This window comes from Eriocheir sinensis, chromosome 30 (assembly GCF_024679095.1).
Source record: "Eriocheir sinensis breed Jianghai 21 chromosome 30, ASM2467909v1, whole genome shotgun sequence".
Taxonomy (NCBI): domain Eukaryota; kingdom Metazoa; phylum Arthropoda; class Malacostraca; order Decapoda; family Varunidae; genus Eriocheir; species Eriocheir sinensis.
Genome location: NC_066538.1, coordinates 4,342,426 through 4,349,925, shown reverse-complemented (window position 1 = coordinate 4,349,925; position 7,500 = coordinate 4,342,426). Strand labels below are relative to the sequence as shown.

Genomic DNA, 7,500 nt, shown 5'->3' with positions numbered 1-7,500 from the left:
GATGGAAGATAAACAAGTTGAGAGAGAGAGAGAGAGAGAGAGAGAGAGAGAGAGAGAGAGAGAGAGAGAGAGAGAGAGAGAGAGAGAGAGAGAGATGGTGTCACTAACGCCTAACCTATCCTGATCTAACCTAACCTAACCTATCTGATCCTAACCTAACCTAACCCAACCTAATTGATCCTAACCTAACCTAACCCAACCTAATTGATTCTAGCCTTACCTGACCTCTTCTAACCTACCTACAACTATTAAAAACTATTCCCTAGCCATCTTATATTAAAAGTATGTGGCACGATATCAGTATAATGTCAACGCTAGATAATAAAAGATCATGTATATGGGAAAGAGGAAGGGAGGAAAAAGGCAACAGAAAGAAAGAAAGAAAGGAAAAAGGAAAGGAATATGAGAGAAAGAATTTAAGTTTGAATGAAAAGTGGAAATATAAACGAAACAATGAGAGAAAAAAATAAGAAAAGAAGGGAAGAATAAATGAATGAAGAAAGAATGAAGAAAAAGAGAAAAAAATAAGGGAAACAAAAAATGAGAAAAAATAAGGATGAAAGAAAGAAAATGAAGGAAAGAAGAAATGAAAGAAATGGAACGAAGAAAAAAAATTAGAGAAAGAAACGGAAAAATGAGAAAAAATAAGAATAAAAGAAAGAAAATCAGGGAAAGAAGACATGAAAGAAATAGAACGAAGAAAAAGAGAGAAAAAATAAAAGAAAGGAACAAAAAATGAGAAAAATTAGGAATAAATTAAAGAAAAGTAGGGAAGATTGAATGATAGAAGAACGAACGAAGAAAAAAGAAGAAAAGGAAAGATTAGGAGAAACAAACAAAACAACATAGACAAATAAAGACACACCATTAAAAGTTGACCTCTCTTTTGGCCACGCCTCTGAGCGCTTTTTGTGAGAGCAGCGAATAGCGGTTTTTTTTTTGTTGTTGTTGTTGTTGTTGTTGTTGTTTTATTATTGTTTCCTTTTTTTTTTCTTGAGCTGCTTCCTCTGCTGTAAAAAAAAAATAACAAGTATATCGCATAGTACAATTTTAATACCAAGAACTGTACCGCACTCTTCCTCTGCTGTAAAAAAATATAAAAAGTATATCGCATAGTACAATTTTAATACCAAGAACTGTACCGCACTCTTCCTCTGCTGTAAAAAAAAAATAACATCAAGTATATCGCATAGTACAATTTTAATACCAAGAACTGTACCGCACTCTTCCTCTGCTGTAAAAAATATAAAAAAATAACAAGTATATCGCATAGTACAATTTTAATACCAAGAACTGTACCGTACTCTTCCTCTGCTGTAAAAAAAAAATAACAAGTATATCGCACAGTACGAGTATAATACCAGTAACTGCACTATACTAAGAGCTACACGACCTAGAGGTATACGCCGTTACACACAGGCAATGCATCCCGCCCAGCAGCTATAAATCAAGACAGATGAAGCATTAGTATTGGCAACGGACCCAACACATGACATTAGTGTAAGCGACTGTGAGGTAATGGAAAAACTTAAGTGTCTGGGGGCAGTGACTCGATACCTTTGAAATAATAAATGATGTTGAACTGAGAGATGGTTGACCGATGCTGTGATGAGTTAGTAATGACCACCGGGAACTTGAATGAAGGAACAGATTGAGGTTGGAGAAGTTCTACTAAAGAAAAGGAGAAAAATAATTGAGAACAGACTGAGATTTATGATGTTCTTCTGACGATTTAGAGTTAAGAGAATAGAACAGACCACCGGGAACTTAATGAAGGAACAGGTTGAGGTTGGAGAAGCTCTACTAATGATGAAGAGAAAGATTTTTGAGAACAGACTGAGATTTAAGATGTTCGACTGACGATTAAGAATAAAAAGAATAGAACAGATTAAGATTGGAGAGAAATTAAGGACGATTCAGAGTAAAGAATTGAGAACAGACTGAGATTTAAGATGTGCTTCTGACGATTAAGAGTAAAAGAATAGAACAGATTAAGATTGAAGAGGAATTATGGACGATTCAGAGTGAAGAATTGAGAACAGACTGAGATTTAAGATGTTCTACTGACGATTAAGAGTAAAAGAATAGAACAGATTAAGATTGAAGAGTAATTAAGGACGATTCAGAGTAAAGAATTGAGAACAGACTGAGATTTGCGATGTTCGACTGACCATTAAGAGTAAAAAGAACAGAACAGACTAAGATTGAAGAGGATTTAAGAACAATTCAGAGTAAAGAATTCAGAACAGTCTAAGAGTTAAGATATTCCAATGAGGATTAAAAGGAAACAATTGAAAAGAGACGAGGATGTAAGATATTCTACTGACGATGAAGGATAAAATGTTAACTTGAGCAGGTCATGTCATGCGTAGAACTGCTAACAGACGGACAGCCAAAGAAACAGTGGCGACCTAGCAATTGTACAAGTCGGGGCAGACAGAGAACAAGGTAGAGAATAAATTAGAATCATTAATGGAGACGGATGGACTACACTAACGGCAGAGAAAGATAGATACGGAAAGAGAGAATGGAAGGAAGGAAGGAAGAGAAAGATAGAAAAAGAAAAAGAATGAGAGAATAAATTAGAATCATCAATGGAGACGGATGGATAGATAGATAGATAGATAGATAGAAAGATAGATACAGAAAGAGAGGAAGGAAGGAAGGAAGGAAGAAAGAGAAAGATAGTTAAAGAAAGAAAGAAAGGAAAAGAATCAGAGAATAAATTAGAATCATGATTGGAGACTTATGGACTGCACTAACATCAGAGAAAGATAGATAGAGAAAGAGCAAGGAAGCAAGAGAAAGATAGAAAAAGAAAGAAAAAAGAAAAGAATGAGAGAGATGGATTTCTTTGGGCCCTTCTTGTAGCAGTGGCGTACAAGAGGCTGATGATGATGGTTATGATAATGATAACTGGCAGCGGACTCAACGGGTCATTATGAGCGGCTGTGAGGTAGGCAAGAAGTGTTTTCGTTGGTAATGTGACCCCGTTGAAAAGGAGTACTTGAGACTGACAACACGCTGACGCCAGACTGTCCAACAAGCAAACCTCTACTCGGCGCACGCTTCTCAATCACCGCTGCCAGACTATCGTACTCAGAGCCTCGTATTTACCGGTTTCTGAGCCATAGCTATTGCCAAAAAACACCAATCATTAACCATTTTAACGATAACCATTTATGAAGGCAGTTAATGGGGTCGAGGAGGCAGTTTTGGGGTCGGAAATAGACAAACATAGGAGGCTGAGTACGATAATCTGGCAACGCTGTAATCTTAATGGCTGTTTAGCGCCTCTTCAGGTCAACACACTCAGTCGCTTTCTGCTCCCAAAACAAATAATTTCCAAGGCCACAAGGAAGATCAGTCGGGTTCAATGAGTGTTCTTTAACGTCCATGGTGCAGAAGACTTATCAAACTATATTACTAGGCTCGTAAAACTGGCCGTGGACATACTAACACAACCTCTACGGCAGCCTTGTCAAATGTGTGTGTGTGTGTGTGTGTGTGTGTGTGTGTGTGTGTGTGTGTGTGTGTGAGCCCCGAAAAGTTTTAAAATACGGGGATGAAAGACGAGCGACTCCCCACGATGTGTATAGCAAAATAAGAGAGAGAGAGAGAGAGAGAGAGAGAGAGAGAGAGAGAGAGAGAGAGAGAGAGAGAGAGAGAGAGAGAGAGAGAGAGAGAGAAGTATAAATGAATGAAGAAAGAACGAAGAAAAGAAAGAAATAAGAGAAAGAAACAAAAAATTAGAAAAAATAAGAATAAAAGAAAGAAAATGAGGGAAAGAAGAAATGAAAGAAATAGAACGAAGAAAAGTAGACAAAAAAATAAGAGAAAGAAACAAAAAATTAGAAAAAATAAGAATAAAAGAAAGAAAATGAGGGAAAGAAATAGAACGAAGAAAAGTAGACAAAAAAAAATAGGAGAAAGAAACAAAAAATGAGAAAATATAAGAATAAATTAAATAAAAGTAAGGAATGGAAAAGAAAACTAACAAAGGAAGATCACGAAACATTTCCGCTTTTTTAGTTGTTTTTGTCGTTGTTTCTTTGGTCACCGTCGGCAGGATAAAACGACACCAAGAAACGACAGATCAAAGGATGTTATAGCTCAAAATAATAACTGTTCTAAGATTGTAAGGCTAAGCATATTAAAAGTAACAAGTTTAAAAAGTAAAAGCAAAAAGTAAAAGTAAAAGTATTAAAGTAACAAAGACACGTTGTAATCCTGGTCTGCGAAAAAAAGTTACGATATATTTTGTCAACCTGAAAGTTATAGAAGGAAACAGAATAAGAAAAAGTTATTGTCTAGAGAGTCTAGAAGATATGGAGGACAGACAAACCATCCAAGCGTAAGATGTCGAAGTTTTTTTTATTATTATTTACTGTATAGATTGACATAACCACTTCATTTTCCTCCTCCTCCTCCTCCTCCTCCTCCTCCTCCTCCTCCTCCTCCTGCTCCTCCTACTCCTTACAGTCCATATCGATGTTGGATCAAAATAAACATCCATAGAGTGTCCTGATGTTGCGAGAGAGAGAGAGAGAGAGAGAGAGAGAGAGAGAGAGAGAGAGAGAGAGAGAGAGAGAGAGAGAGAGAGAGAGAGAGAGCAAATATTCTCAGCTTTTCATTGATGGTGGTTCGTGGTATCACTGTTTGAAGGAAGAGGAAGAGGAGGAGGAGAAGGAGGAGAAGGAGAAGGAGGAAGAGGAGGAGGAGGAGGAGGAGATAATTAGCGGAGGTGGTTGATCTGTCTCATCTATGTCACTCCACCTCCTCCTCCTCCTCCTCCTCCTCCTCCTCCTCCTCCTCATTATGTGTAAGTGTTTATGTTAATCCTGAATTGAAATGAAGAACCTTAGAGAGTGTCGATGAGGCTACTGAAGTGTGTATGTGCGTGTGTGTGTGTGTGTGTGTGTGTGTGTGTGTGTGTGTGTGTGTGTGTGTGTGTGTGTGTGTGCGTCATTGATCAAGCTCTCCTCCTTCCTTGAAAATTGAGTCAGAGGAGAGAAAGGAGCGAAAAGGTGAAGGAAAAAAATTGGATAAAGATAAATTGATGGAGTCCTCGGGTTCGGATTTAAAGGGATAGAAAGAAGAATGGGAAGGAAGGGAAGGATAAAGAGAGATAGGAAAGAATAACGAGTAAAAAGGAAAGGAGAAAAGGAAAAGGGAAATAGAGGAAAGGGAAAGGAGAAAGAGGAAAAGGAATGAAGAAAGGGAAAAGGGGGAATGGGAAGGAGAAAAGGAAAAAAGAAAGAAAAGTGAGAGAGGAAAAGAATGAAGGGAAAAGAGGAAAGGAGAACGTGAACACTAAAGAATAAAGGGAAGAAAATAAAGAAAAAAGGAAAAAAAAGGAAATGATCAATGGAAAAAGGGAAAGGAGAAAGTGAAAAAGGAAAAGAATCATAAGGGAAGAAGCAAAGGATAAGAAGAAAAGAGGAAAAGAGAGAAGAAGAAAAGGAGGCTGAGGTGGAAGAAAGGGAGAGCATATGGGAAGAAAACGGGAGGAGAGAAAAAAATAAAGAAAGGAAAGAAAAGGAAAAAGAAAAAAAATAATTATTGTATGCGTGAAAAACATAATTAGGGGATAAATTAATGAGGAATAAAAGGACGATAAAAGAAAGAATTATATATAACTAAGAAGAAAGAGTGAATGGACATGTCAATAAAGGAAGAAAGAATGAAGAAAAGAAAGAAGAAACCAAGAAAGAATGAGAGTGACAGAAAGAAACAAAACAACAAAGAGGAAGAAAGAATGGAACAAAGAAAAGAGAGGAAAACAAAAGAAAGAAAGAGGAACGAAAAGCGACATATTGGGAAACAGAATCAGATGTGGAGGAGAAGGAGGAATAGAAGGAGAAGGAGGAGGAGGAGGAGGAGGAGATAAGATGATACGAGAGATAGGAAAAAGGAGGAGAGGAGAAAAGGAAAGGAAATAGATAGGAAACTGACCTTATTCAACATTGACGGACAGCTAGAAGGGACAAAAAGGAGGAGGAGGAGGAGGAAGAGGAAGAGAAAAAAAGAAGAGAAAGAGATAAGTTTTGTTAGTGAAAGAAGGGAGTAGAGGAAAAATAGCAATGAAGAGAATAAAAAGAAAAAGAAGAGGATTTAGGTGAGAAAAGAGAGAAGAGAAGACAGGAAAAGGGACAAAGAGGAGGAGGAGGAAAAAAAAGAAGAGAAAAGGGGAGAAGGAGATAGGAGTTTTGTTAGTGACAGGTGGAGGGAATGGAGGAGAAAAATAGGGATGGAGAACAGAAGAAGAAAAAAAGAAAGGTAAATGGAGAGAGTGGAGGAGAAAACAATGAAGAAAAGAAGAAGAAAAAGAGAAAGGTGGAGGGAGTGAAGGAAAACAATGAAGAAAAGAAGAGGAAAAAGAGAAAGGTGGAGGAAGTGGAGGAAAACAATGAAGAAAAGAAGAGAAAAGAGAAAGGTGGAGGGAGTGGAGGAGAAAACAATGAAGAAAAGAAGAGGAAAAAGAGAAAGGTGGAGGGAGTGGAGGAGAAAACAATGAAGAAAAGAAGAGGAAAAAGAGAAAGGTGGAGGAAGTGGAGGAGAAAACAATGAAGAAAAGAAGAGGAAAAAGAGAAAGGTGGAGGAAGTGGAGGAGAAAACAATGAAGAAAAGAAGAGGAAAAAGAGAAAGGTGGAGGGAGTGGAGGAGAAAACAATGAAGAAAAGAAGAGGAAAAAGAGAAAGGTGGAAGGAGTGGAGGAGAAAACAATGAAGAAAAGAAGAGGAAAAAGAGAAAGGTGGAGGAAGTGGAGGAAAACAATGAAGAAAAGAAGAGGAAAAAGAGAAAGGTGGAGGAAGTGGAGGAAAACAATGAAGAAAAGAAGAGGAAAAAGAGAAAGGTGGAGGAAGTGGAGGAGAAAACAATGAAGAAAAGAAGAGGAAAAAGAGAAAGGTGGAGGAAGTGGAGGAGAAAACAATGAAGAAAAGAAGAGGAAAAAGAGAAAGGTGGAGCGAGTGGAGGAGAAAACAATGAAGAAAAGAAGAGGAAAAAGAGAAAGGTGGAAGGAGTGGAGGAGAAAACAATGAAGAAAAGAAGAGGAAAAAGAGAAAGGTGGAGGAAGTGGAGGAGAAAACAATAATGAAGAAAAGAAGAGGAAAAAAGAAGACAGTATAGGCTAGAAGAGAGAGAAGAAGATAGAAAAAAGAGAAGAAAATGGAATAGAAGAAAACAAGAGAATAGAAGAATTAATAAAAAGAGAGAATAGAAGAAAACAGAATAGAAGAAAAGAGACAAGAAGTGAAGACAACAGAAGCTAAGAGAATAAAAGAAAATCGAAAAGGAAGAAAAGAAAACAAGAAAAAGTGAGACCAAGGAATCAGAAAACGGGAAAAAAAATAAAGAAAACGAGAAAAAAAAGGAAGAACGAAAGAAAAAATACAAAAAAAAGAAAATATAGGGCACCGAACCAAGACCCAGAGAGAGAGAGAGAGAGAGAGAGAGAGAGAGAGAGAGAGAGAGAGAGAGAGAGAGGCTGCATACGGG

The 7,500-nt window shown here is 37.4% G+C and overlaps 1 protein-coding gene across 1 annotated transcript in view; it reads left to right on the top strand.

The window, feature by feature from the left end:
- Positions 1 to 7,500, top strand: part of LOC127005741 (uncharacterized) — a 181,333-nt gene that overhangs the window by 81,964 nt on the left and 91,869 nt on the right. The gene's annotated exons all lie outside the window — the stretch shown is intronic.